Raw genomic sequence first — 26,635 nt, forward strand, 5'->3', positions numbered from 1 at the left:
CCCCCCACCCCACCCCCCGACCCCCCGCCCAGCCCTCGGCCCTTTGTGAAACGCTCTCAATTGTGCCTCAACGGTGGGGTCCGCTTCCGGCCCTCACACCGGACTCCCCGAGGGCTCCGAGGTGAGGGCTGCGCGGGGCCAGGGCGTCCCTCGAACCCGGGTGGCTTCTCCATCCGCGCCCGCCCCGGCCCCCAGGCCCCGGTACGCGTCCCCCGTGACGGGGTTCCTCCTCGGCACGCCCAGCTCTCCCGGTCGCCTCCCGCGCCGGGCCTGGGGGCGGGGCGAGGGCTCCGGACCGCGCGAGAGTTGTGCCCAAATCCCGCGAGACCCGCCTGTGCCGCGGCTGCCGCGGCCTCTTACGTCTCTCCCTTTGACAAGTCGCCGCCGCTGCAGCAAAAAATAAAGGACGCGGCCGCCGCCGCCGCCGCTGCCGCCGCTGCCGCCGCCGGGGCTCGGGCTCGCGTTTGCCGGAGCCGCACCCCATCCCCCGCCAGCCCCGGAACCTCGTATGGTAAGGGCCTCTTCGTTGGTCCTTTTGGCCTCCGGTGCGTGCGCTCGGCCGGCTGGGCCAGGCCGACCCGGGCCGTTCCCGAGCCGCCTGCGACCGGGCGGCGGGGTTGCCGGGGTCCCGGTGGGCGGAAGGCCTGAGGGAGCGCTCCCCGCGCGGTGCCCGACCCCTCGGCTCTCCCAGGCCTCCACGCCGCCCCAGGCTCCTCCGGAGCCGCGGTAGAAGCCGAGGAGACCCGCCCCTCGGGCCGCCCGGGCTGGATGGACACGTCCCTCAGCCCCGCCGGGGTCGTGCCGCTGACTGTCTCTCCTTTATCCGCTAACGAGCGCCCCTCCCTCAGCCGGGGAGGGAGGCGGCTCGGGGCCGGGGCGCGGCCCTCGGGGTGGGAGGGGGTGCGGGGAAGCGAGGTGACCCCGGTGTCCCCGTGGCTGGCTGAGGTTTGGTGTATTTTTTTTTTTTTTTTTTTTTGAGGAGTGGAGGTTGGGGGCGATGTCTTTCTCTCCCTTCGTCTCTGCGGGTGGGGTGGGGTGGGGGTGGGGGGGTTAGCAGCTTCATCATCTGGTAAACCTTTCCTCCAAATCTCCCGCCCGATGGCATCGTTTTTTTTTTTTTTTTTTAATTTTTTTTTTTTTTATCAAGCCTTTGCTCTAAAGCTCCTGGAGGACGAGAGACGTGGCCGCAGCGTGTAGTTTTTAGGGTGAGATGAGGGTGGGGACGATGATGACAGGAGCTGTCCCAGGGAACCCAGGGATGGGTGGCAGGTTCCTGGGAGACACGAGGACAGAAGCCTGGTACTACCTCTCCCAGGAGGTTATGTAAAAAGACACAGTATCTGTCTTAAGCTGTGAAGACACGGGGGATAGGATTTTGCCTTAAGTGTAAAAGCAAATGATTATACTTTGAAGCTATAGTGAAATAGGAATAACGAATTGGAGTGAACTAACCCATCTCCAGAGATAGCATTTCAGTGTTAATATTTTGATGTCTTTCCTAACAGACAACATTCCCTCCTTTCTCACCCCCCCCGCCCCCCCCAGTACCGGGTTTATCCCTGTATGAAATTTCCTCTTTGGGGGAAGGGAATCACATTGTGGATTTATTTAGTTTTCTTTTTAAAAATTTTAAGTAGTTGTACAAAAGGGTTTCATTTTGCATATTTTCAAAAAAATGATTTGATAATTTCTTTGACCTGTTTGAAACAGGCTTCTTATTTGTTCGTTTTCATCCGCTGGACCATCTCCTTTCATCGACCTTCTTCCACAAACGATGATCGTTAGCCAACCGGTTTTAAGTCAAACATTGAGAGGGGGGGATGGTGTGTGTGTGTGGGGGGGCTTGCCTTGCATGAACTCAGAGCCTGGGTGCTGTTCCTTAGCCCTGCCCATCACCCCAAGGTGTTCTCTTCTGCTTGAACCACAGCTCTACCTGGCTTTTTTAGTGGTTAATTGGGATTTTTCATGGACTCAGCTGGCTTTGAGACACTATCTCAGTCTCTTCAGTAACTGAAATTACAGTCATGAGCCACCAGTGCCCAGCAAGAATTTTTCTATTTGGATCTAGATTAGATTAAAAGTACAGTTCTGCTTTTGTGGGTGTTCCAAAAGGGGCAGTGTTTATAAAAAAGCAAAGAAATTTATGATTAAATAGGTGGGAAGAAACACATTTTCTTCAGGGTTTTATAAAATTGATTTCCACTGGTTATTTTTAGACCAAAATTATGTGACATTGTTTCATAGTGCCCTTTATGTGATTATTCTGGGATGGTGTTGTGCCTTTGATTATGTGTTTCTAAAGCAAAAGTATTTATAGAAGCAGAAGTATTTTAGGTGCCTGTGTTATGCATATATGCACACATATATGCACATAGGTATGCTGCATCTGCACACATTTGTGTAATCTTGAAAGTAAGTTAAAATGTGTTGTTATATTATTTGTAAAATAAACTGACAGTATATTTCTTCCAAATTATATGACAGGAGTAGATGGCAGAATGAGATATCTCAGGAGGTTGGAAATGGAGCTTTAAAAACAACAACATAGATTGTCATCAGTCTAGGGTTGTTGTCATTGGAATGGATTGAATGGCCTATGAAGGCTTCAAGTAATTCTAAACTTGTATGAATTTTGCTTTCCCTAAGGTTCTTATCACTTTGCTTCTTAAATTTCCAGTCATGCTATTTGCATGTGACACTGACTAGTCATACATATATTTCACTTTCAATTCAGACATGCTGGTGGTAAATGGAGAAAAAGCAAATGTAAATGCATCAGTTAATTAACTCATTAATAGAAGCATATTTGGACAATCACATTTGTTGAAAGGACTTTCAGGTAATACGTTGTTGATCAAGTTGAGTTGATTAAAAGAGGATGCACTTAATTGAGAGTAAAACAGTGCCAGTGTCCTAAAAATTTTTTTCTCCAAAGAATAAGAATGAACTGTTGTTCCTTAATATTTTAACTAGAAAAACAGTGAAAGGACTGTATTTATTGAACAACTGATTTTTACCATTCAAATGTTTAGAATTTAAATAACAAAAGGAATAATTTTATGGTTTGGGATGTAGGGACAAGTTTATGCTTGATAAAAGCAAACTGATGAAACAAAACTTGAATTTTAGGCAGAATCCATAAGATCTCTAAGGACAATGTGGGTAGATAGATAGTTCAGGCCATCCTGAGCCATGTAGTGAGACTGTCTTGAAAACCAAGTTATGACCTTGAATTTTATAGTCAAACAACTATATAAGTAAACCATTGAAGATATTGTTTATTACAAATCAAACTGGCTTAATGGACCTATAAAATAGACATGAGTTGTTATGGGCATTCTGGACATTATCATCATTTTGAAAACAAATTTTGGGCTAAATAATTTAAAAAGGAGTTTGCAAAGCTAGCAAATTTAGATTTTTTTTTTTTCTGATACTGAGGTTTGAACTCAGGATGTTGAGATCTTAGGGCTAAGTAGTACTCTACCACTTGAGTCACGATGGATCTTGCAGGCTTTTTTCCCTGGGCTAGCTTTAAACCACAATCCTTTAGGGTTTTTTGTTTGTTTGAACTCAGGACATGGCGATCTTAAGTCAGGGTCTACCACTTGAGTCACAATGGCGTCTTGCAGGCTTTTTTCCCTGGGCTAGCTTTAGACCACAGACCTATATCTGGCTAGTGTTTTTTATTCCCCACACTGATGTAAGGATGCATAGAATAATTTGCTTAGTAGATACCAGATCTGACTTTTATGATTTTAGTTTGTTTTGCTGTTACTTAATTTGCCTTCTGAATTAATGGGAGCATTAGCTTTCAGATGGGATCTCTAAGCAAAGAAATAGGAGAGTTGAATCATAAAAAGCTTGTTAGATTTTATTTATTTTTAATTTGTTGTTTTTTTTTTCTTCCCTTGGTCCTGGGCTTGAACCCTGGGTCTGGACATTATCCCTGAGCTTTTGTGTTCAGGCTAGTGCTCTACCACTTGAGCCACAGCTCTACTTGCTGCTTTTTGTGTCTAATTGGAGATGAATCTCATGGACTTTTCTGCTCAAGCTGGCTTTGAACTGCAATTCTCAGATCTCAGCTTCTTGGGTAGCTAGAATTATGTGAGCCAATAGTGTCCAGCTTAATGCCTTAAAAAAAAAACAATGTTAGACTTAAGAAAAGTTGCAAAAATTATGTACCGAGTTCTTATACTCTTCATCCAGCATTTCCTACTGTTTATCTTTCAGGAAGATTTCTGTAAGTAGAATTGATGGATCAAAGGGTAAATAAATATACATGTAGTTTTGCTAGATCATCCCCACACTTTCTCACCTATGTTATATCTATTTCCATTCCTACCAGGAACATATGAGACACCTGTTATTTTTTCCACAGCTTTACTGACAGAATGTATTGTCATGCTTTTCATTTAAAAATATTTTTTTGTTAGTGATAGGTGATTTTAAAATGTGCTCTGTAGTTATTCCAGTCAGAACATTGTACAAGCGCTTGTGGCTGGTAGATTCTTAGAGCTTGAAAATAAGATACATTATCTGTTAATATTGCACTGACACGTAAAGGTTATTGATTGAAATGCAATTTCCAGCCTACTCTAGATTGTTAATTTGAAACATTCTGCATTTAATGGAGGTATTGCACTGATTAGTAATGCCTGTGCTCTGAAACACTTATGAAGTTTCACAATGGATATCTGAAATTTTAAGAAGCTGTTTTTTTCTTCTAGAATTTATTTATGATATAGTAGTTATTAGTTCTCATCACAGGTTATTTTGAACATCACACACAATATGATATACTAGTTATTTTGCCCAGTAATTGCATGGCTTCATAAGGAAAAGAGTGCCAGTATTAAAATAAAGCTGAGAGTTTAAAGCTCTGGATTAGCACAATCTTATCAGATTTTAATGGTGCCAAGAAACTAAGACCACATAAAAAGATCCCCATCCTATAGAGTAACAACTTCTGCCAGCAAGGCTGGAAGTTTAGGTTCTTTTCCAGAAAGGGCACTGCTCCAGATGCTAGAAACACATTAATTAAAAATCTGAGGGGCTGGGGATATGACCTAGTGGCTAGAGTGCTTGCCTCCTATACATGAAGCCCTGGGTTCGATTCCCCAGCACCACATATACAGAAAACGGCCAGAAGTGGCGCTGTGGCTCAAGTGGCAGAGTGCTAGCCTTGAGCAAAAAGAAACCAGGGACAGTGCTCAGGCCCTGAGTCCAAGGCCCAGGACTGGTCAAAAAAAAAAAATAAAAATCTGAGCTGAGATATAGTGCTTGTTTAGCATGTTTTATGCCCCACATTCAGTCCCTATCACTCAAACAAAACCCCAAAAAACTTGCACTTGATGAGCTTATATTCTGGTAGTTTTCTAATGAACTGTTATTCCCAGGGAAACAAGATGTTGAGTGCTGGTTGTGAATGTAACTATTAGAGATCTGGTTTAGTCATAAAAGTAAAATCACCTTTGGTATTTAACAAATTTCAGATAATGCTTGGTTTTATTGGTGACAAAAAGAAGCCCATGAGTCTATGGCCATACCACCCTGAACGTGCCCAATCTTGTCTGATCTCTGAAGCTAAGCAGGGTTGGGCCTGGTTATTACTTGGATGGGAGACAAAAGAAGCCCATGGAAAGTCATAGGATGACGACATCTATCACTACTTCTTGGTCTCATTTGCTTGTTTTTGTATTTTTTTTTGTTCCAGTCCTGGAGCTTGGACTCAGGGCCCGAGGACTGTCCCTGGCTTCTTTTTGCTCAAGACTAGCAACTCTGCCTCTTAAGCCATGGTACCACTTCTGGCTTTTTCTGTTCATGTGGTACTGAGGAATTGAACCCAGGGCTTCATGCATGCTAGGCAAGCACTCTACCATTAAGCCACATTCCCAGCCCATCATTTGCTTGGTTTTGATTTCAAGTTTATAGTATAACTTTAAGTTGTGTCATACGATATTTTGATATACATGTACATAAATAAGCACTATATCCCTTGTTTTACATGTTACCGGTGTGTGTATGTGTGTGTGTGTGGTAAGTGTACCTAAAATCTTCAATACAATATAGCATTAACTAGAGACCTATATTTTAGGTGCTAATGCTTTTATCTATCAAGATAACTAAATTTGAACCTTTTTAAACCTCATTTTGTTTTCTTCTTACATGTATATTATACTTTTAAAGGTTATCAAATAAAAGACAGGTTATTAGGTCTTTCTCTGTATCTGGCTTATTTTACTTGAACCTCTGGGTTCATCCATGTTGTAGTAAATTGTAGGATTCCCTCTCTTTCTCCTTTCTCCCCTTCTTTCACTTCTATCTCTTTCTTTTACTGTCCATGGCACTTTGGCTTAAAGTGATTGAGTGCTAGCCTTGAGCAAAAAAGCTCAGGGACTGTGCCCAGGCCCTGAGTTCAAACCCCACGAGTGATAAAAAAAAAAAAAAAAGCTATTCTAACAGGTATGAGGTGATTTTGCTTTGTGTTTTGATTTGCTTTCCATGGTGATTAGTGATGAGCATCTTTTCATATACCTTTTGGGTATTTTGAAGTTGGTTTTGGAGAAAAATCTACTCAGCTACTTTTCTATTACTGTTGCTACTTTTAGTTATATAAATTCCTTTTATATTTTAGATATTAACTCAACAGAAATATGGTTTGCAAATATTTTCTCAAAGTCAGTGGGCTTTCTTTTCATTTTGTTGATTGTTTTCTTTGTTGTACAGAAATCTTACATTTATTTTAATTAGTTGTGGCACTAGGATTTGAACTCAGAGCTTGTATTTGACTGTACTTGAGGCATGCCCTCAGTCCTTTTATTTTTTCATATAGGGTCTTGCTCACTCTTTTTTCCCCCTCTCTTAATTAATGGTTTCCTGATCAATAAAATGAAAAGGATAATAGTTGCTATTTCATGGGGCTAGTGCCATGATTAAATAAAAAAGACTTCCTGAATTACATTTATCTAGTTTTATGGCTTTTTAAATACTGTGTCTTAACTGACTCCTGTATATGTTCCTTCAATCTCAGTTTCTTTCATGAGGTCCACTCTCATAGTTCATCTTATTCTGCATCTCATTTGGCTATCTAATAGGCATATCAAACTAAATTTGTTTAGGAGAGAGGGTGTGATTCCTATCCTCATCATTTCTTCAGAATCTCTTTTTAGAAAATACCAGGAACATTTAACTTGTTGGTCTTAAGTGTTATCTATGATTCTTCTCTTGAGATCTAACAACTAGACCATTAGTAAATCCCTTTGGCTGTTTTTTTTTTTTAATTTAATTTTATTTTTTGGTCATGGGGCTTGAACTCTGGGCCTGGGTGCTATCCCTGAGCTCTTCAGCTCAAAGCTAGTATTCTACCACTTTGAGCCACGGCGGCACTTTTTTTCTGGTGGTTAATTGGAGATGAGTCTCAGGGACTTTCCTGCCTCTGCTGGCTTTGAACTGTGAACCTCAGATCTCAGCCTCCTCAGTAGCTAGGATTACAGGTGTGGGCCACGGGCGCCCATCTAGTTGGCTGTATTTTCTAAGTGTATAAATTTATAGTTTTTTGAATACTGGGCCTCACACATGCTAGGCAAATGTTGTATTATAGAGCTACATCTCTAACCCCTATATTTCTTTTAAGTAGTATACAAAGGAGTTGCCACTTAAAGCAGTGTATAAATACAATACATCTTGATCAATGCCACCCCTTTCAGCATTATCACTCATCCCTCCCCTCCCCATTCCTTTCCTTACTCTTCTTAATTTTGTAGGCTAAACATTGAATTCTTGACCACATTCTCTTCCTCTCCTCATTTGTCTACCCTTTTCCCCTTGACCCTACCCCATCCCTTTTAAGTACCTGCATCCTGGTGTTCAACTTTGCTTTTCTAAAAAAATAGTTGTAGGCCATTCTAAAGTAATTCTAAGGAATTAAATATAATTCTTAGGAATTATTATTAGATTAATTAATTTATTTTGTCAGTCCTGGGGCTTGAAATCAGGACCTGAGCTCTGTCCCTGAGACTCTGTGCTCAAGGCTAGCCCTCTACTGCTTGATCCACAACACAACTTCTGGCTTTTCTAAGTAGTTTATTGGAGATAAGAGTCTCACGAACATTCCTGCCTGGGCTGGCTTTGAACCTTGAGCCTCTGATCTCAGCCTTCTGAGTTGCTGTGATTACAGGTGTGAGCCACTGGTGCCTGGCCCCTAAGGAATTATTTTGAGGAACTATTTTAGTTTCCTTGAATCTGTTGTATTTCAGTTAATATATTTGTATATACTTGCATGCCACTCAACATACTTGCTATGGGGAATAGTGCTACAATGGACATGTTTAAACTCTGTATTTCTAATCTGTTATTTCATCATCTAGCCTTATTATCCTGGTGTAAATTACCATCACCTCTTGCTTGGGTAATTATAAGTCTCTTAACTGGTTTTCCTGCTTTCTCACTTGATCTCTAATAGGCTATTTTGTACTTCATGTCTACAATGATGTGTGTGTATCTTTATCTATTCTGCCTACCTACCTACCTACCTACCTACCTAATTTTCTCGTAGGACCTCACTGTGCTTTGAATTTGTGAACCTCCAGATTCATGATTGTCCTGATTTCCCTATCTCAGCTGCTCAAGTAACTGGAACTGTAGGCTTCTGCTGTCATGAATGTTTATCCTTCACTCTTTTCTCTCTTTTTCTCCCCTGCCTCCCTCCCGCCCTCCCTCCCTCCCTCCCTCCCTTCCTTCTTTCTTTTTGGATGAAAGAGGTGTTAGTAGAGATGTGGGAAGCAGAGCATAGAAATGGCCAGCCTTGAGTTGGATATGGTGGTTCGAGCCTATAATCCTAGCTGTTTGGGTGGTGGAGATAAGAAGAATAAGGTTTAAAGCCAGCTTGGGCATATAAGTTTATGAAACTTCCATTTCAGTACATACCTGTCATCTCCAGTGACATGGGGAAGTGCAAGTAGGAGGATTGTAGTCCAGGTCGACTGGGCATAAAGTGAGTCTTCCCCTCAAAAATAAACAACACAAACAGGGCTGGAGGCTTTGCTGAAGTGATAGGACACATGCCAACAAGCCTGAGGTATTGAGTTCAAATGTCATTACTACTCCTGTTCTCTCTACCTGGAGGCCAGACAAAATGTGATTTTTAAAAATTATTTATTTATTTATTTATTTTGGTGAGCTAGAGTGACATCCTGAGTCAGGAACATTATGTGGGTGTTTAGGAATTCTTAATGACAGTGAGGCAGAACTTTAGGGATACATATTGCTTTGACTTCTTTTTTCTTTTTTTTTTTTGCCAGTCCTGGGCCTTGGACTCAGGGCCTGAGCACTGTCCCTGGCTTCTTCCCGCTCAAGGCTAGCACTCTGCCACTTGAGCCACAGCGCCGCTTCTGGCCGTTTTCTGTATATGTGGTGCTGGGGAATCGAACCTAGTGCCTCGTGTATCCGAGGCAGGCACTCTTGCCACTAGGCTATATCCCCAGCCCCCGCTTTGACTTCTTAAAACATGTTGCTAGTTCTGTTTAGCCAAGAAGAGGAGCAGATAATTAGAAAAGAACTGTAATTGTGAGGATCAGATTTTACTATATAAAAGTAAATATTGGTGAATCCTTTTGCCCTGAGATATCAAGATTTTCTTGGTAGAACATAAAATTCAACACTATGCAAAGTTAAGCAAACTATTGAGTGTAAACAAGTTGTGGAAAATACATTCATTTATAGCTTTTTAGCTTATAAAATTTTAAAAGAAAATATTCTTTCTTTTTGTTGCCCTAGTACTGAAGTTTGAACTCAGGCCTTGAGCTCTCACTTGGCTTTTTTTCTGCTCAAGGCTGTCACTCTACCCCTTGAGCTATGCCTTTTTACATCTGACTTTTTGGCTGGATAATTGGAGATAAGTATCTTGGAAGATACTTGGCGATAAGTAGCTTGGAACCTCAGTCTTCATTTTCTTCATCAGTTTTTGTTTTTTTGTTTTGTTTTTGTTGCCAGTCCTGGGGCTTGGACTCAGGGCCTGAGCACTGTCCCTGGCTTCTCTTTGCTCAAAGCTAGCACTCTACCACTGAGCCACAGCGCCACTTCTGGCTTTTATCTATATATGTGGTGCTGGGGAATCGAACCCAGGGCTTCATGTATACGAGGTGAGCACTCTACCACTAGGCTAGATTCCAGCCCCTCTTCATCAGTTTTTGTAATACTGTGATATATACAGGCAGATATTCTCCCATTTGATAAACATATATAGAGGAAAGAAGTTGTTGCTGGAGGGATGAGTCCTTGAATAACCTCAGTGTCCAGTTACTTTCTAAAATGATGTTGTTCCTTTGGAAAACTGCCAGAGTGTGAGTGGTAGACTTCTGCATTGTATTGTTTTGCATGCTTTATCCTTTAAATAAATGATTGAAAGCAGAAGGCACTTTGCATGATGAATTAGCCAAGATAATCTAGTATAATTGGAAGGTTCTTAAAAAATGTTTGTTTTTTTACTGGGAATTGACCAGGGCCTAATGCATGCTAGGCAAGCACTCTACCACTGAGCTACATTTTAAAAGACACGTAATTTAGATTTAAGCTATAATTCAAACAGGAAAACAGATCTTTCAAACTAATCTTTTATTTTTTACTAATGAGACTCAATATTGAGAAGGTTTTGATTATGTTTTATTATGTGTAGAGGTTAGGACTTTTACTTTTTTGAAAGTGAATGAAATCTAGTAGCTTCTGAAAAGGTGGATATAATGAATAGGAGTGAAATACTGTAGAAGTTTTGTGTTTTGTTTATCTTGTTCCTTTTGAAAATGTTTTGAATTGCTTTGGATAATTTAAATTGTTCTGAAGCTGTGTGTAGTTGGCTCACGACTGTAATTCTAGCTACTCAGGAGGCTGAGATCTGAGGGTCATGGTTTGAAGACAGCCGGGGCAGGAAAGTCTATGAGACTCTTATCTCCAATTAACCACCTAAAACCCAGGAGTTGTGCTGTGGCTCAATGTTAGAGCACTAGCCTTGAGCAAACAAGCTCAGGGACAGTGCCCAGGCCCTGAATTCAAGCCCTATGACTGACATACATACTTATATAAAAATTGCTCTGAGATACTAAGAAGGACTTTTTCAAAACTCTTAAGGTATGCTGTCTAAAGGAATAAAGTCAGATGCAACATCACAGAACACTTAGCTTTAAAGTAATTGGTGGTTGGCAAAGTGTGACCTTATTTTCCAAAATTATAAGGACTTTCTGAATATTTTATATATTTAAAATATTACATAAGATGTCCCTCAGGTTTCTCCATGTTTTTTTCTTTCATGAATCCTTGTACTACCTCCTTATCACCTTCCTCTTTGTCTTGTCTGCCATCTGTTGGATTGGCTTCTTATTTCAGAGTAGGCAGGCTGGAAAGGTTTTTATTTTTATTTTTATTTATTTTTTTATTTTTGCCAGTCCTGGGCCTTGGACCCAGGGCCTGAGCACTGTCCCTGGCTTCTCTTTGCTCAAGGATAGCACTCTGCCACTTGAGCCATAGCGCCACTTCTGGCCATTTTCTATATATGTGGTGCTGGGGAATCGAACCCAGGGCTACATGTATACAAGTCAAGCACTCTTGCCACTAGGCTATATTCCCAGCCCAAGGTTTTTATTTTTTTAACCTTTTTTTTTTTTAAAAAAAAAACTTTTTTCTTTATTGTCAAAGTTTAGTACAGAGGGGTTACAGATTCATATGTGAAGCAGTGAGTACATTTCTTGTTCAACTTGTTACCTCCTCCCTCATTTCCCCCTTCTTCCCCTTTCCCCCCAAGAGTTGTGTAGTTTACACCAAATGGTTTTGTAGGTATTGTTTTTGGAATGGTTTGTCTTTTTGTCCTTTGTCTCTCTCTCTCTTTTTTAACCTTTTATTGAATACCCACAATGGGCTAGGCACTGTGCTAGGTACTTTACATACATAATCTCATTTAATTTAATCCTCACAACAACCCTATGAGGTAGGTGGTCTTTGCTCCATCCATTTTACAAATGGAGAAATTGAGGCACAAAAGATTAAACATCTTACCAAAGTTTGCATGACCAGTGACATGCTGGAGCAGGAATTTGAACCCAGATATGCCTCCACTTCTTCAGTAGACCTGTGTTTTCAAAGGGGAGTTTCTTAATATGACATTCTTTAGAAGCCATTCCAAATTATGCTACCCTGTTTCGCAGAAGCCTTCACTCTGTTTCTGCTGCCCAGAATCATTTGAGCCAGAGAAAGGTGAGTGTGAAACGAACAATCTAAGAAATATTAGAACTCTGTAGCTTTTAGAGCTGACATGAAAATTAGCTGGGGGAAGAGGGAAGTGGGGCTTCAGTCCTGTAGCCCTGCTTCCCAACAGCTCGGGAAAGGGTTTTTGTATACAAGATAAAACTAGTCCTGTTTGTAGTTCAGTGAGCTAGAGGGCTTATGTCCTCTGCTGTTGATAAATTCCAGAAGTATCAGAGGCCCATACAACTACAAAGAGTAACCATGACTGTGCACTATTGTCTGCAAGTTCTGTGACTTTTATTTAATGACTAAAAGTAAATCATATTCAAATACTGTTTTGTTTTGTTTTTCCAGAAAGCTGTTAGTTGGTCAGATACTGTTAAGAGACTTGTAAAAGTAGGAGTAATTACATAGGAGAATGTAGCATGTAGATTGCTAATGAAATTCTTAGCAAATGAATTTCTTCCATTTTCTTTCTTTCTTTTTTTTTTTGTAGTCCTGGATAGAACCCAGAACCTCAATCATGCTAATGCTAGGCAAACACTCTGCCACCAAACTTCACTCCCATCCCTACAAATGATTTTTAAAAAAATTTTTATTGTCAAACTGATGTACAGAGAGGTTACAGTTTCATACGTTAGGCATTGGATACATTTCTTGTACTGTTTGTTACCTCCTCCCTCGTTCCCCCTCCCCCTTCCTACAAATGATTTTTTTAATGGTACTTTCTACAATTATAATTTAATACTAGTAAACTTATATTCACTTATGCCTGATTTGGATTTCTGTGTTAGGAATATGTAGAGTTTATATGCAGTTTAGTCAGGTGATTCAATTCCTACATAGTATTTTCTCTTTTTATTACAGATCATTTTGGACATGTATTAATATAAAAGTAGAGAACTGAGTAGCTTCCATGTACTAAACATTGAGCTTTAAAAATTACCAACTCAGAAGCATGCCTGTTTCTTCTATAGTCTTTGGTATTTCTATTCATCTGTACCTCTAATCCTTGGGTTGTTTTAAACAAAATTCCATTTATATGTAATTTGTACATTTCAGGTATTTGAGTATTGCTCTCTAAAAGAATTTCTTTTATAACATAGCTGTAATACATTGTCATACTCCAAAATTTCATAGCAAGTTCTTTTTTTTTTTTTTTTTTTTTTGTTGGTTGTTGGGCTTGAACTCTGTTCCTGGGCCCTACCCCTAAGCTCTTGAGCTCATGGCAGCACTCTACCACTTGTGCCACAGCACCACTTTGGGTTTTCTGGTAGTTAATTGGAGATAAGAATCTTAGGGACTTTCCTGCTGGGACTGGCTTTGAATTTTGATTCTCAGATGTCAGCCTCATGAGTAGCTAGGATTACAGTTGTGAGCCACTGGCGCCCAGTGCATAGCAAGTTTGTGTGTGTGTGTGTGTGTGTGTGTGTGTGTGTGTCTGCGTCTGCGCCCGCGTGCATGCACATATGTGCACATGTGCAGGGAGATCATTTGGGATGAACTCAGGGTCTCACAAGTGTTCTGTCACTGAGCAGCAGCATTTGTTAATGTAGCTTCTTCTTTTTTATTTTTTTTCTACCAGTCCTGGGGCTTGAAAACAGGGCCTGAGCACTGTCCCTGGCTTCTTTTTGCTCAAGGCTAGCACTCTACCACTTAAGCCACAGCGCCACTTCTGGCCTTTTCTAATATTTATGGTACTGAGTAATTGAACCCAGGGCTTCATGTATAGGAGGCAAGCACTCTACCGCTAGGCCGTATTCCCAGCTTAATGTAGCTTCTTGACAAAAGAGTTTTAAGGTCAGATAAATTTGAGAAATAATGTGTACTTCAATCTTTCTTGGAATTTCATAGTATAAATTAGCATGTAAAAGACTTATAGTAAGCATTAACCCAGAATTTTCCAAATTTATTTGATCACCGTACCTTTTTCTCCCTTATAAAGATCTAAAGAAGTAGAGATCTGAAGAATAAATTTTGGAAAATGCTGGATTAGAGGATTTGAATGAAGTAAAGAAAAATAACCAACCATTAAGAGTGTGACTATTCAATGATATGGAGAAACTTTTTTATTGTTGTGTTGATCATGGGGCTTGAACTCAAGGCCTGGACTCCTTTTTGCTCAAGGCTAGTGCTCTACCAGTTTGAGCCACAGCTCCACTTCTGGCTTTCTGGTGGCTAATTGGAGATAAGAGTCTCATGGATTTTCCTGCACTTTCCTGCCTGGGCTGGCTTTGAACCAGATCCTCAGATCTCAGCCTCCTGAGTAGGTAGGATTACATGCATGAACCAACAGTGTCCATCATGGAGAGACTTTTATTAAGTAAAATAAGATATTTTCAATGAGGAAAAAAGGCAAATGTTGATTTGTTGTTTGGCCTCAGCCTATAAGTAGTACTGTCCATTTAAGAGAAGCAGCATTAGAAAAGGAGATCAGTCATTATATAACTTTTTTTTTATTATATCCAGGTACTAGTAATTTGCAATGCCGTTTTTTATTGTGTAGCCTCTTGTTCCTATTATAGATGAGGAAACTGAGGTACACAGAGCTTTAAGTAAACTGTTCTAGGTTACATATGACATACAGAGCCAATGTCAGTACCTAGCTCCAGGGTCCATGTTCTTTCCACTGAAATACTAATTACATGGATTCTCATTTGATCCTCTTTAACAATTATGAGAAGTAGGTTCCATATTTTCCAGTGCATTGCTGATTCTTAAATATATTTTTCTTCTATGTTTAAGGTAGTGTTTGGGCTGGGAATGTAGCTCAATTGCAGAGTGCTTGTCCAATCTGTGGGAGTCCCTGGGTTCAGTCCCTAACATCACCAGAAAAAAAGTAAGCTTCATTATTGCCTCAGTTTTTGATAATAACACACCTCAAAGAGGATTAATACGTGCTTTTAAAATGAGATGACAATTTGGATCAGAAAGAAAAAATTCATTTTAACCAGTAGAAATAACTGACCATGTCTGGTTTATAATTTTTTTTTCTAGTGGTACAGGCGTTTGTACTCAGGACCTCATGCTTGTTAGGCAGGCACTCTACCACTGAACCATACCTCTAGCCCAGTTTTTTGCTGATATTTTTGTAATAACATCGTACTTTGTGCCCAGGAAGGCACCTAATTTTGATCTGCCTTCTGTTAGACTTCTCTACTTCACTAGGATGTCACATATGTGCCATCTCATCCAGATTCCCCCCAGATGGTGTCTTGAGGACTTTTCTGCCAGGCTGGTAGAAAACTGCAATTCTACCAATCTCAGCCTCCTACATAGCTTCAAATGATAGGTATGTGCTACTGTGCTCAGTTATGGGTTAAAAAGGAGTCTGGCTAGCCATGGTTCTAGGCTGGCCTTGAGCTGGAATGCTCCCATTCTCAGCCTTCCAAGTAGCTAGGGTTATAGGAACGAGCCATTGGCATTAGCTCCTAGTTTATAAACATTAAAATTTTAGCTACGAAAATTATTGTGGGCTTAAGTCTATGCATCAGTCTGCAAGAAAATGGATTTTTTTTTCTGTCTTTCAATCTAGGAATATCACACGACTTTTATTTAGATCCTTAATTTCTTTTATAAATGTCTTCTGATTTTGACCACATAGATTCTACGTGTTTTGCTAAATTTATACCTAGATATTTATTTCATTAAAAATGTTTAAATCCAGTCATGGAGGTACACACCTGCCATCCCAGCATTTGGGAAGCATGAGTCAGGAGGATTGGAAGTTCAAGGCCAGGCAGCTTGGCTACATAGGGGTCTCAAAAAACAACATGTGTAAAATTTTCTTTATGAAAGTGTAATATAAATTGATAGATATGTACATATAGTACTTGTACAGCTTGATGCATTCCATAGGGGTAGGATTGTTTTCAAACTATTTTCTATCAGAGTTTTAGGAGAGAAGGCCATAGGATTCAAGATGCAGAAACAAGAAAAACTTGCATTTTCTCATTGTGTGACTTCATTATTTAGTTTTAAAGTGAATCCTCAATATGTTCCAAGAAAGATAAGCAGTGTGACCTTCAGTAAATGGTTCAGTTTCTCTATGCCTGCTTCATTTCCTGACAAATGAGGGTAATAAGAGCACTCACTCATAAAACATTAAGTCCTGCCATATAGAAGCTGCTTAATGCACATTAGAGATATCATTGCTCTGTTTACCTAGAGAATGCAATAAAACTTTAGAATTTGATTAACTCACTTGTAATAACTATTTTAGACAAACTTGTAGGAACCCTCTGTTTAAATCTTGTCAGCTACTTTCACTTATTTCAGTTTTAGAAAGATAATTGTAGTGCTTATTTTTCTTTCTTCCTCTAGTGCCCTGGTAGTTTTCCAACCTGACTGTTTTTGTTGGTGAATTTGCTAATTTATGTGTGTAATTAAGTTTGGATTTGTGCATTGGATCAGGAGAGGAAAAAGAACCATGGACTTTTAGTGGCATAAATCATTACATTTTAAAACAAAACAAAAGCAGTGTTTTTCTTTGTTATTTAGCTGGCTCACCAGGATTGTGAATTGGTGGTTTCAGAATAAAAGTGAAAACCTGTTCATTTGATTCTATTTTGCCTTTAGTTCTTTACTTGCAGAGTAAGCGTATCTGCTTTCTGCTTTATTTGACTAGTTCTTATTACTGATGTAGCGAAACAATTTGCCAGCAAACTCAGCAAGTCTTTTCCCTTTCTAATGCATTTCTTTTGTAAATGATAGAAATAAAAAATTAACCATTTGATTCTGTGTGGCTAAACATTGGAATTTTGACAAAAGATAAAATCATAGCAGATTTAGTTATAGATCTAATTGGCTCTTATTTGTGATCCATGTCACCTCATTCTGTGTAGCAGAATGAGTATTCTAATAATCTGAGCAGAGGAAATTGGGTTTATAGACTACAAAGGCTCAAGAATGCAGAAACAGAACAAAAAGTGTAATGGTCTTTTAAAATATACTTCATTTGTAAAGGTTAAAAGCGTAGAAGACTATTATGTCACCTGAAATTGGTCTTTTTGGAGGTTTGGCTGTTACCCCTTTTGATTTTTTGGAAGGCCAAATAAACACTTTAGTTTTGCCTTCAAGTTGTGAAACTTTGGCATAAATGAATTGGTTTGTTGGACTTAATGCATCATCTGAGTCCAAACTTGTCGCCTGGTTTAATAGTTTGTATGGTTTGATAAGTAAGAATGCCAAAGTCCAATCAGCCTCATGGTCTAATGAGGGAAGTACTTGTGGTAGGAGACAGGAGGACCATAGTGTGTGTTTGTTTCATTTTCACAATATTGTAAATGCTCTCTCTTGCTCTTGGAAAAATGTTGATTCTAAGAGTCTTAGATGACATCTTTGTTTTATGAACTCCAAGCACTTATATGTTTGTTGTGGGTGTGGGGCAATGAATAATGAGTTCAGTTTTAGATAATTTGGAGGAATAGTAATAGGGTTTGAATTTAGGGCCTTTCACTTGCTAGACAGATGCTCTACTACTTGAGACATACCTGGTTCAGTTTATTTAGTTATTTTTGCCAGTCCTGGGGCTTGAACTCAGGGCCTGAGCACTCTCCCTGGCTTCTTGCTCAAGGCTAGCACTCTGCCATCCTGAGCCACAGTGCCACTTCTGGCCTTTTCTATATTTGTGGTGCTGAGGAATCGAACCTAGGGCTTCATGTATGTGAGGCAAGCTTTCTTGTCATTAGGCCATATTCCCAGCCCCCTGGTTCAGTTTTAAACATGTTTAATTTTAGATTTTTTTTTTTTTTGGAAATTCAAGTGGGTATCTTGTTAGCAGTGAATATTCAGGTATACAGCTCAGGAGAGATAAATTTGAACTAGAGTCATTAGCATATGAGAGTACATGAAAGCCTTGGAGTGGCTAAGATTTCCAAATGTATATACATTGAGATGAGGAGACAGAAGGCTACTGAAGTCAGAGTCCATAGATAGGTTATGTCACCTGTGGTAACACCACACTGGGTCTTACTTCTAATGTGTCGGTTCAGAGTAAGGAAATAATCTAATTTAAATTTTTTCTGATATGAATAATGACATGCCCAAGTTGATCAACTCAAATGTTTATTGAGGTCCTTCTATGTGCTTTTTTTTACCTGTGCTAGTAAGTAAGCACTAGAGATATAAGCCAAATTAACAAGTCTTTTTCCTCATGGACTTTATAGAGTAGTGTGAGAGATTGTCTATGCTGTTTTACTTACAACACTTGTGACACCAAGTATATGGACTTTTTCTTTACCCAACCAATTCTCTACTCTTCAAATATCAGATGAGTGCCTGCATTTCAACTTAATTCTGATACTAACTCTCCAGACATTGTAGGTTAAAGGGCTTAATCCCACTTCTCGTGTGAGTCACATGTAATGGGTCCTCAGATTACTTATATTTCTGTCTGATTTGGATGCAAATTGGGGGTCCCATGGCTACTACTCTCCTGCTAGTTTAGTAATCTGCTAAAATGATTTCCAGGAAAGCAGTACTTCCTATTACTAGTTTATTAGAAAGTATGTAACTCAAGAATAGCCAAATAGAAGAGATGCCTAGGGTCGTTACTGGGGAAAGACAGTGGAGATTCTGTGATCTCCAATGTGCCACCCTTCTAGTACCTCATTATGTTCACCAATCTAGCAGCTCTCAAAATGGGGTCTACAGACTCTGTTTATTAAATCATTGGCCATTGGTGTCTGGCCCACTCTCTACCATCCTCCCCATCCTCAAAGGATTGAAGGTGAGGCTGAAAGGGTTAACACTTTAATCATTTGTTTGGTTTCCATCTTGAAGTCCTCTACGGGTCACCCCACCCTTAGAGTCATCTCATTAATATAATCTCAGATATCTTTGAAAGGAGCTTGCTATTGATTACAAAAATGCTTAGTTTACTCTCCATTTACTCAGTAAATTTCTAGGGTTTTAGGAACTATAAGAAAAGGGAGTAGAAAACCAAATATATATTTCTTTTTTTTTTTTTTTTTGGGCCAGTCCTGGGCCTTAAACTCAGGGCCTGAGCACTGTCCCTGGCTTCTTCCCGCTCAAGGCTAGCACTCTGCCACTTGACAAATATATATTTCTTAATCATAAGCCAGAAATGGACATGAAACTAATAGGTACACAAATAGTACATAGTTGCAGCCTGTGTAAGGTGTCAAGAATACATAGTGACTGCTGTATAAATATTTTTCTGAGTGGATATTTAAAAAGAGGGACTTGATTTCATGTGGGTCAAGGAGAGCTTCCCCTAGGAAATGACATTTAATTCAGCTTATGGTTAGGTTGAATTACTGAGTGTAGACTATGCCCCAGGTAGTGGGGGATTTTAAAGAGGGGAGGGGGACAATTAGATTTCATGTTTGAAAATAGTACTCTGGCTAGGGAGGCAAAGAGGAGATATAGACAGTTATTTAGGAGAATATTATGATGGTCCATATGAGGAAATGAGTGTAGAATTAATTTGTAAGAATTTTGCTGGGTAGCTCTTATGTAAGGAGTGGGGGAGGGTAGAAGATAAACTCTCAAGACATATTAACTCCTGATTTTAAGGAAGTGGTTGGCCTTTACTTGAACAGTCATTTGAGGCTTTTGGAAAATGATATCAGATTTGGGTTTATAGAAAGACTGAGGATGGGGTTGGGAATGTGGCTTGGTGGTAGAGTGCTTAGCATGTATGAAGCCCTGGGTTTGATTCTTCAGTACCACATACACAGAAAAAGCCGGAAGTGGCGCTGTGGCTCTAGTGGTAGAGTGCTATCCTTGAACAAAAGAAGCTCAGGGATAGTGCCCAGGCCCTGAGTTCAAGCCCCAGAACTCCCCCCCCCCCAAATAAAAAGGATGAATTAGAGTTGAGGAGAACTTAATATTAGGGAGTTGATTATGGAAGCTATAGTAATGGTCAGCAATTTAAATTGAATCTCATCCCGAAACGTGGATTCTGGGGATGAGGGGAAGAGGGCAGGTGTTGTTACACGTCTCCAGGACAGTTGCTTTGGGTATAGAGTCCAAGAGCTGTCGATACATATTTTGATGAACTCTGACAGCTGCTTCTTACATCATCCCCTAATAGGTTTAGAAATAATTTTTACAGGGAATTGTACTGTATTGCAGTAGAAGTAGCATTGAACTTCAGAATCTGGAGTTATATAGTCAAGTCCTAACCCTGCTAATTACCTTTTGTATGATTGTCAAATTATTTAATAATTTGAAATTTATTTCATGTTATTCTCATTTTTAAGCCCCCTCTCCCAGCCTCTGAGTAACTACTGTGCTCTGCTGCATGGCTTTCTTATGCATTTATATAACTAAGTTCAAGTATCTGAACTTTAACTAGGTAGCCAGTAAAAATTTATGAATTTAAGTACTTTCTTCTTTTATTAGCATATATTAGTTGTGCAAGAGAGGCTTCGTTGTGACATTTCCATATATGTATAAAATGTGTCACTGTCAACCTCACCCCTTTCATCACCCTTCCTCATCCCACATCCCTTTCTTAAAACAGTTTTAACAGGTTTCATTGTTGTACTTTCATATGTGCAAATAAATTACATTGTCCATATTCATTTTCATTCTGCCTCTCTGTAGCCTTCCCCACTCCCACTGGTACAATCTTCCAATTTGAGCTTGTTTTACTGTTCTGTTATTTCATTTGTTTTGGTATGTATTAATTTCACTAGGGGGTTTCACTATGGTATTTCAGACAAGTATATATTATGTTTTGCTCAGAATAACCCTTCTAGTTTCTTTGCCCTGTTCTCTGTTATCTTTTAGCCTAAATTTTGAATAAAAAATTTATAGAGCTGGGGAGTATCTCAATGGTAGAGGCCAGCACTAAAACGAACATTAGAGACCACTGAATTTAATCATATTTCAGTACTCTCATCCACATAGTATCAAATGAAACAAAATCATTAAAATTGCAGATGTGACTATTAAAACTGTATTATTAGGTGGTATGTGGACTTAAATGATGATACCCTTTATTAATGGACAAAATTTAGTCCACAAAATCAGTTTCTTCTGTGTTTACTGGTGATTTTCATGGGCAAATGTGAACTATCTTTAGATTAATTAAAAATAGGGACCTTTATATATCAAGCTTATTATTTTGTGGGAGGAAAAAGGGGTTGATTTCAATTCTTCTGAAATTAATCTTTTCTGTTTGATTAAAAATTAAATAATTGACTTTAAATTCCAATTAAATGTTATTTTCTTGCATGTAAGGAATTTCCTATTGAATATACTTCCATTTCAGCTGGTGCTTTAACTTGAGCCATGCCTCTAGTTTTTGCTTTTGACAGGTTATTTATTTATTTATTTTTTGCCAGTCCTGGGGCTTGGACTCAGGGCCTGAGCACTGTCCCTGGCTTCTTTTTGCTCAAGGCTAGCGCTTTGCCACTTGAGCCACAGCGCCACTTCTGGCCATTTTCTGTATATGTGGTGCTGGGGAATCGAACCCAGGGCCTCATGTATATGAGGCAGGCACTCTTGCCACTAGGCCATATCCCCAGCCCCTTGACAGGTTATTTTGAAGATGGAGTCTAGGGAACTTTTCTGCCTGGGCTAGCCTGAAACTGTGATCCTTGGCTCTCAGGCTACTGAATGTCTAGAATTACAGGTATATGAGTGACTGGGGCCCAGCCTTCATGCATATATTGGTCTTAGGGCTTGAACTCAGGGCCTGGGGTGCTGTCCCTGAGTTTTTTCACTCAAGGCTAGCACTCTACCACTTTGAAGCTGTGGAGCTTCACTTCTGGTTTTTGAGTAGTTAATTGGAGATAAGAGTCTCATAAGAATTTTTCTTCCTGGGCTGGCTTTGAACTTTGATCCTCAGATCTCAGCCTCCTGAGTAGCTAGGATTACAAGCATGAGCCACCAGCACCTGGCTTCACGAACATTTTTATGCCCTGCTTTTCATTGGAGATTTTGTTTTTAAATGATTGTTAACCTTGATTTGTTTTGTACTCTTATTCCCAAAGTAATAGAAGCAAATATAAGATTTTAACAAAAGCTGTTTGAGGCAGTCCTTAGTGACCAAGATAATTGACCCAGTTTTTACTTTTTCAAAAGTTTGACATGTGTGCTTTATAAGTCTGTTGCTACATTTTATTTTTCTTTTGGTCGGTTGTGGGCTTGAACTCTGGGCCTGGGTGCTGTCAAGGCTAGCCCTTTACCACTTGAGCCATAGCGCCAGTTCCAGTTTTCTGGTGGTTAATTGGAGATAAGAGTTTCATAGACTTTTCTGCGTGGGCTGGCTTTGAAAAGCGATCCTGAGATTTCAGCCTCCTGAGTAGGTAAGATTACAGGTGTGAGCCACTGGCACCTGGCTTGTTGCTACATTGTTAAGGAAAAGAGATCCCTTTTCAAACTTTTGTTTAAACGGTGCAAGGGGGAGGGTCTGCATTGTTCCAAGGTAATAGTGGAACATCTTTCACTAGAATTACAGTTTTAGTAGGTGGTAATGTTAGAAAAGGCTTGGTATGTTGGGTGTCATGTAGGAATAAGAATACCAACTAGAAAGAAACTTGGCAAGGCAAAATTTGCTGTGCAGAAGGGTACTCCATCAGTCACAATTGGGCAAGCAAGCAAGCAAGCACAGAGCAAACAAGCTGCTCCTTTTTTTTTTTTTTTCTTTTTTTAAAAAAAGCGGTAATGCCCTGACTCTGCTCAGATCGGCCAAGCTCAGGTTCACACTCTGTAAAAGGATGTGGCTTAATTAACAGGATGAAACAAATTCAAGGAGCTTCTAACAGGATGTCTTAATTAAAGTGCACAAGAAAAGGATGTAACTGAAGTGTAATCAACAAGGGCCAAGTCACTTGGCCAAAGCTGGACTATTTTTATAGAAAACATTTTTCTCACCATAAGTAATATGAGACATGATTCTGTATTGAACCACTCCTATAGTATGCAGAAACATGTCAGAGTTTTAATTTCTTCCTTAAAGTGAACTGACTCATTTGGGATGCCCCAAACTCCTGATAGCACACATTCCTTCTGGATAGGCTGTATCTGGGAAGGGGTTTGAGAAGTCAGTAATATCTTTGGTACTTGATGAAGTTATTAGTATCCTTTTTGTGTTCCTTCCACAAGTAAGTAGAATGTAGTAAGTTGTAATTGTGTGTGTGTGTGTGTGTTATTGAACACTTAGGTTCTATTTTTATTTTTTTTTTGCCAGTCCTGGGCTTGGACTCAGGGCCTGAGCACTGTCCCTGGCTTCTTTTTGCTAAAGGCTAGCACTTTGCCAACTTGAGCCACAGCACCACTTCTGGCCTTTTCTATGTATGTGGTGCTGAGGAATCAAATCTAGGGCTTCATGTATATGAGGCAAGCACTCTTGCCACTAGGCCCAGCCTTAGGTTTTATTTTAAAGATAAAAGTTAATGGTATTTTAGAACTTGGAGAGACTTTAGAGATTTTTTAAAAATCAAATTACTTTTATTGTTTAGATGAGACATGAGGAAGACAAGTTATATCGCCTGAGGCCATTTCTTGGGTGTTAGAACCTGATTCTATCCTGGTTCTTATTGAAGCATACTCTCTGTTGTAGGGAGTAGAACTGACTCCATCTTGATTAGGGAAACATGGTAGCAATTGTTAAGATGAAGTTAAATATTAGGTCAACCTGACCACAAAATTCTGCTTCTGTATATGGCTTGTTAAACTTGTTTGTTGCTTGCTCTACCCACTGTGTCAACCCCTACATCTGTGCTACACTTTTACCTTTATAAACCCCAGCTCCAGGACTGTTAGGGGTCGCAGTTTCAGCTCCCGAGTCTGTGCTTTGTCCCTGGCCGGTCAGTTCACTTTTTGCTTTCCCAATAAATCCATCTTTTTGCTTGAGACTGTCTCTGAGTGGTGAACTCTTGGAGGGATGTGGAATCCCCTCCCTCGGACCCCATAACATTCACTTCACCTGGGCGTCTTCCCCCTGCTGAGATACACCCATGAGCTTTAACTATTTTTAAAATAAAAGGATGAACAACACTCAAAGTTGATGTCCTATTTAACACCTGCAGCCTGCTGGGTGGCAAACTTGTGAATTTGGCCTATCATTTTTACTACTCAATACTTTGAATACATCTCTGTGTATAGCTACAGTAATGTGTAGTAGTGGTATCAATAATAAAATGATAATGATCATACTTATTGTACACTATGTTCCAGATAATGATTCTAAGGACTTGGTATGTGTTGCTTCATTCAACCCATAACTATAGAAGTTTTCATATTCACTATTTTACAGAGGAAATGGAGGCATGAAGAGAGGAGGACATGGCTCTGCCATTCCTTTCCCACTGTGAAGGATCCTTCTGTTTCTTTTATTTGATGATAGCAGTGAAACAGGTTTATGGGATGATTTTGTAAAAGTTTGGAGAAGTATGTTAGAGAAACCCTAGAATGCTTTAAGTAAATCTACCAGAGCTTACTGGGTGATTTTGGATAGAAACTCAGAATACCTGAATGCCAGTAGTACTTAGGAGAATAAAGACTGTCCTCATTTCCAATGGGAAAAAGAGCCCTATTAGGGATTGGATTAGAGACCATTTGTGATACATTCTGGCAAAGAACTTTTCTATATTTTGTCTATGTACTCTGAGACTTGGGAGTTTGAATTTAAAAGTGATGGATGAATTAATTGGATGGGAAATTTCAAGGTCATCCAGTAGTCGGGCTGTGGTGGGGATATTGTTAGCTGCTTTTAAGCCAGGTTTACATTGAGAATCAGGAGCAAAAAAAAAAACAAAAAAAAAAAAAACAGAAAGACTAGATAGTACCCTTAAATCTGAAATACTATAAAAATGAATAAGAAAAAATGAAGTCCATACAGTGGTACTTGAGAAAATTGGAAATAAAATTCCACACATATCAACTGAAGGAAATTCACTGGTAACAACAAATCAAAAGAAAGTGTAAGTTAGCAATTCAAGGAAGTGGTACTGTGGCTCAAGTGGTACAGTGCTAGCCTTGAGTACAAAGAGGCTCAGGGACAGTGCCCAGGTCCGGAGTTCAAGCCTCAGGACCAGCAAAAAACAAAACAAACAAACAAACAAAAAACAAGAACAAAAAACCAATCCAAACAAAACTAGGCAGACTGAAACGTGATAATATAAAACTCTTGAATCATAAATTGAACTCACCAACTTTACCATCTTCCTGCCTCTGTCCCCTAGTGCTGGGAGATTTTTTTTTTTTTTTGGAGACAGGGTCTCTTCATTTGGCTAGCCCATGCTAACCTTGAATTCAAGATCTTTCTGTCTTAGTCTTCCAAGTGCTGGTATTACAGGCTTTGCTATCATATCCAGCATTTTTTTCCTGTATTTTTTCTTCCTGCCTTTCTTGCAACAAAGTCTGTTGAAGGTGAGAATATGTTCATTGGGATGATTTTTTTCTTTTTTATTCACAGCTATTTGTAGTTTTGATATTTTGTATCTTTTAAGTTTTGCTACCAGTATGATTTGGTATAGCACTTCATTTTTTTTTCCTTCATGTTTGGGGAAGAACTTTTGTAGTAGCCATTGTCCTTAACCTTGAAGTCTAGACTACTTGTAAGTTGGTAACATAGTAAATTGGCTACTTACTTGGAAACAAAAATAAAAAATGGACTTGAATTTCTTACTTATTAAAATCTCAGATACATATAGAGTTTAATCCAGATATACTAAAGATTTGTGTTAAAAGTGAAACAAAAATAAAGATGCATAATGTAGTTTAGAATTCAAGTGTAATATGAGTATGGGAGTAAGGTGGAAGTGCTCTTTTGACCAAGAATGAGAAACAGAAGGTTTGAAAGAAAAAATGTTTGTATGCAAAAGTATGTTGGGAAGAAATTTTGCAGTGATGAGGAAAGACTGTAATAAAATATTAAAAAACTTCACAAGATAACCAATAAGTAATGTATAAATAAGTATTTCATACATGAGTGCACCCAAATGATTAATAAATACAGGATGTTCAGATTGATTTGTAATCAGGGAAATATAAATTAGAACAATATCAGCTGGGCACTGGTGCCTCAGGCCTGTAATCTTAGCTACTCAGGAGGTTGAGATCTGAGGATCATGGTTCAGAGCCAAGCCTGGGCAGGAAAGTCCATGAGACTATTATTTCCAATAAACTACTCAGAAAAAAACTGGAATTGTTGCTGTGGCTTAAGTAGTAGAGCACTAGCCTTAAACACAGAGAGGCTCAGGGACAGTGCCTAGGCCCTGAGTTCAAGTTGCAGGATGGGAGGGGGGAGGGGCCGAGGAGGGGGAGATAGAGAAAGCGAGACAGAGAGAGAAAGAGAGTGTGCATAATACCATATCCCTTTACAGCTGTCAATTTGGCAGAATCAAAAAAAAATTACCTATGGCTTGCAGCAGAGAAATGGATGAAAATAAAATAATGTTTTTGCACAATACTGGGGGTT

General features: G+C 39.5%; 1 protein-coding gene across 7 annotated transcripts in view; it reads left to right on the forward strand.

The window, feature by feature from the left end:
- The first annotated feature begins 335 nt into the window (after positions 1 to 335).
- Herc1 (HECT and RLD domain containing E3 ubiquitin protein ligase family member 1) overlaps positions 336 to 26,635 on the forward strand; it is a 179,450-nt gene continuing 153,150 nt past the window's right edge. For 4 of the 7 annotated variants that reach the window (XM_048332186.1, XM_048332183.1, XM_048332184.1 and 1 more), the window contains exon 1: positions 337 to 511. The gene's annotated coding sequence lies outside the window, so the exon portion shown is untranslated. Of the gene's footprint in view, positions 512 to 26,635 lie in introns of all 7 variants that reach the window. The other 3 variants (XM_048332179.1, XM_048332182.1, XM_048332185.1) reach the window with 1 other exon arrangement.

Source organism: Perognathus longimembris, chromosome 23, assembly GCF_023159225.1.
Source record: "Perognathus longimembris pacificus isolate PPM17 chromosome 23, ASM2315922v1, whole genome shotgun sequence".
Lineage (NCBI taxonomy): Eukaryota > Metazoa > Chordata > Mammalia > Rodentia > Heteromyidae > Perognathus > Perognathus longimembris.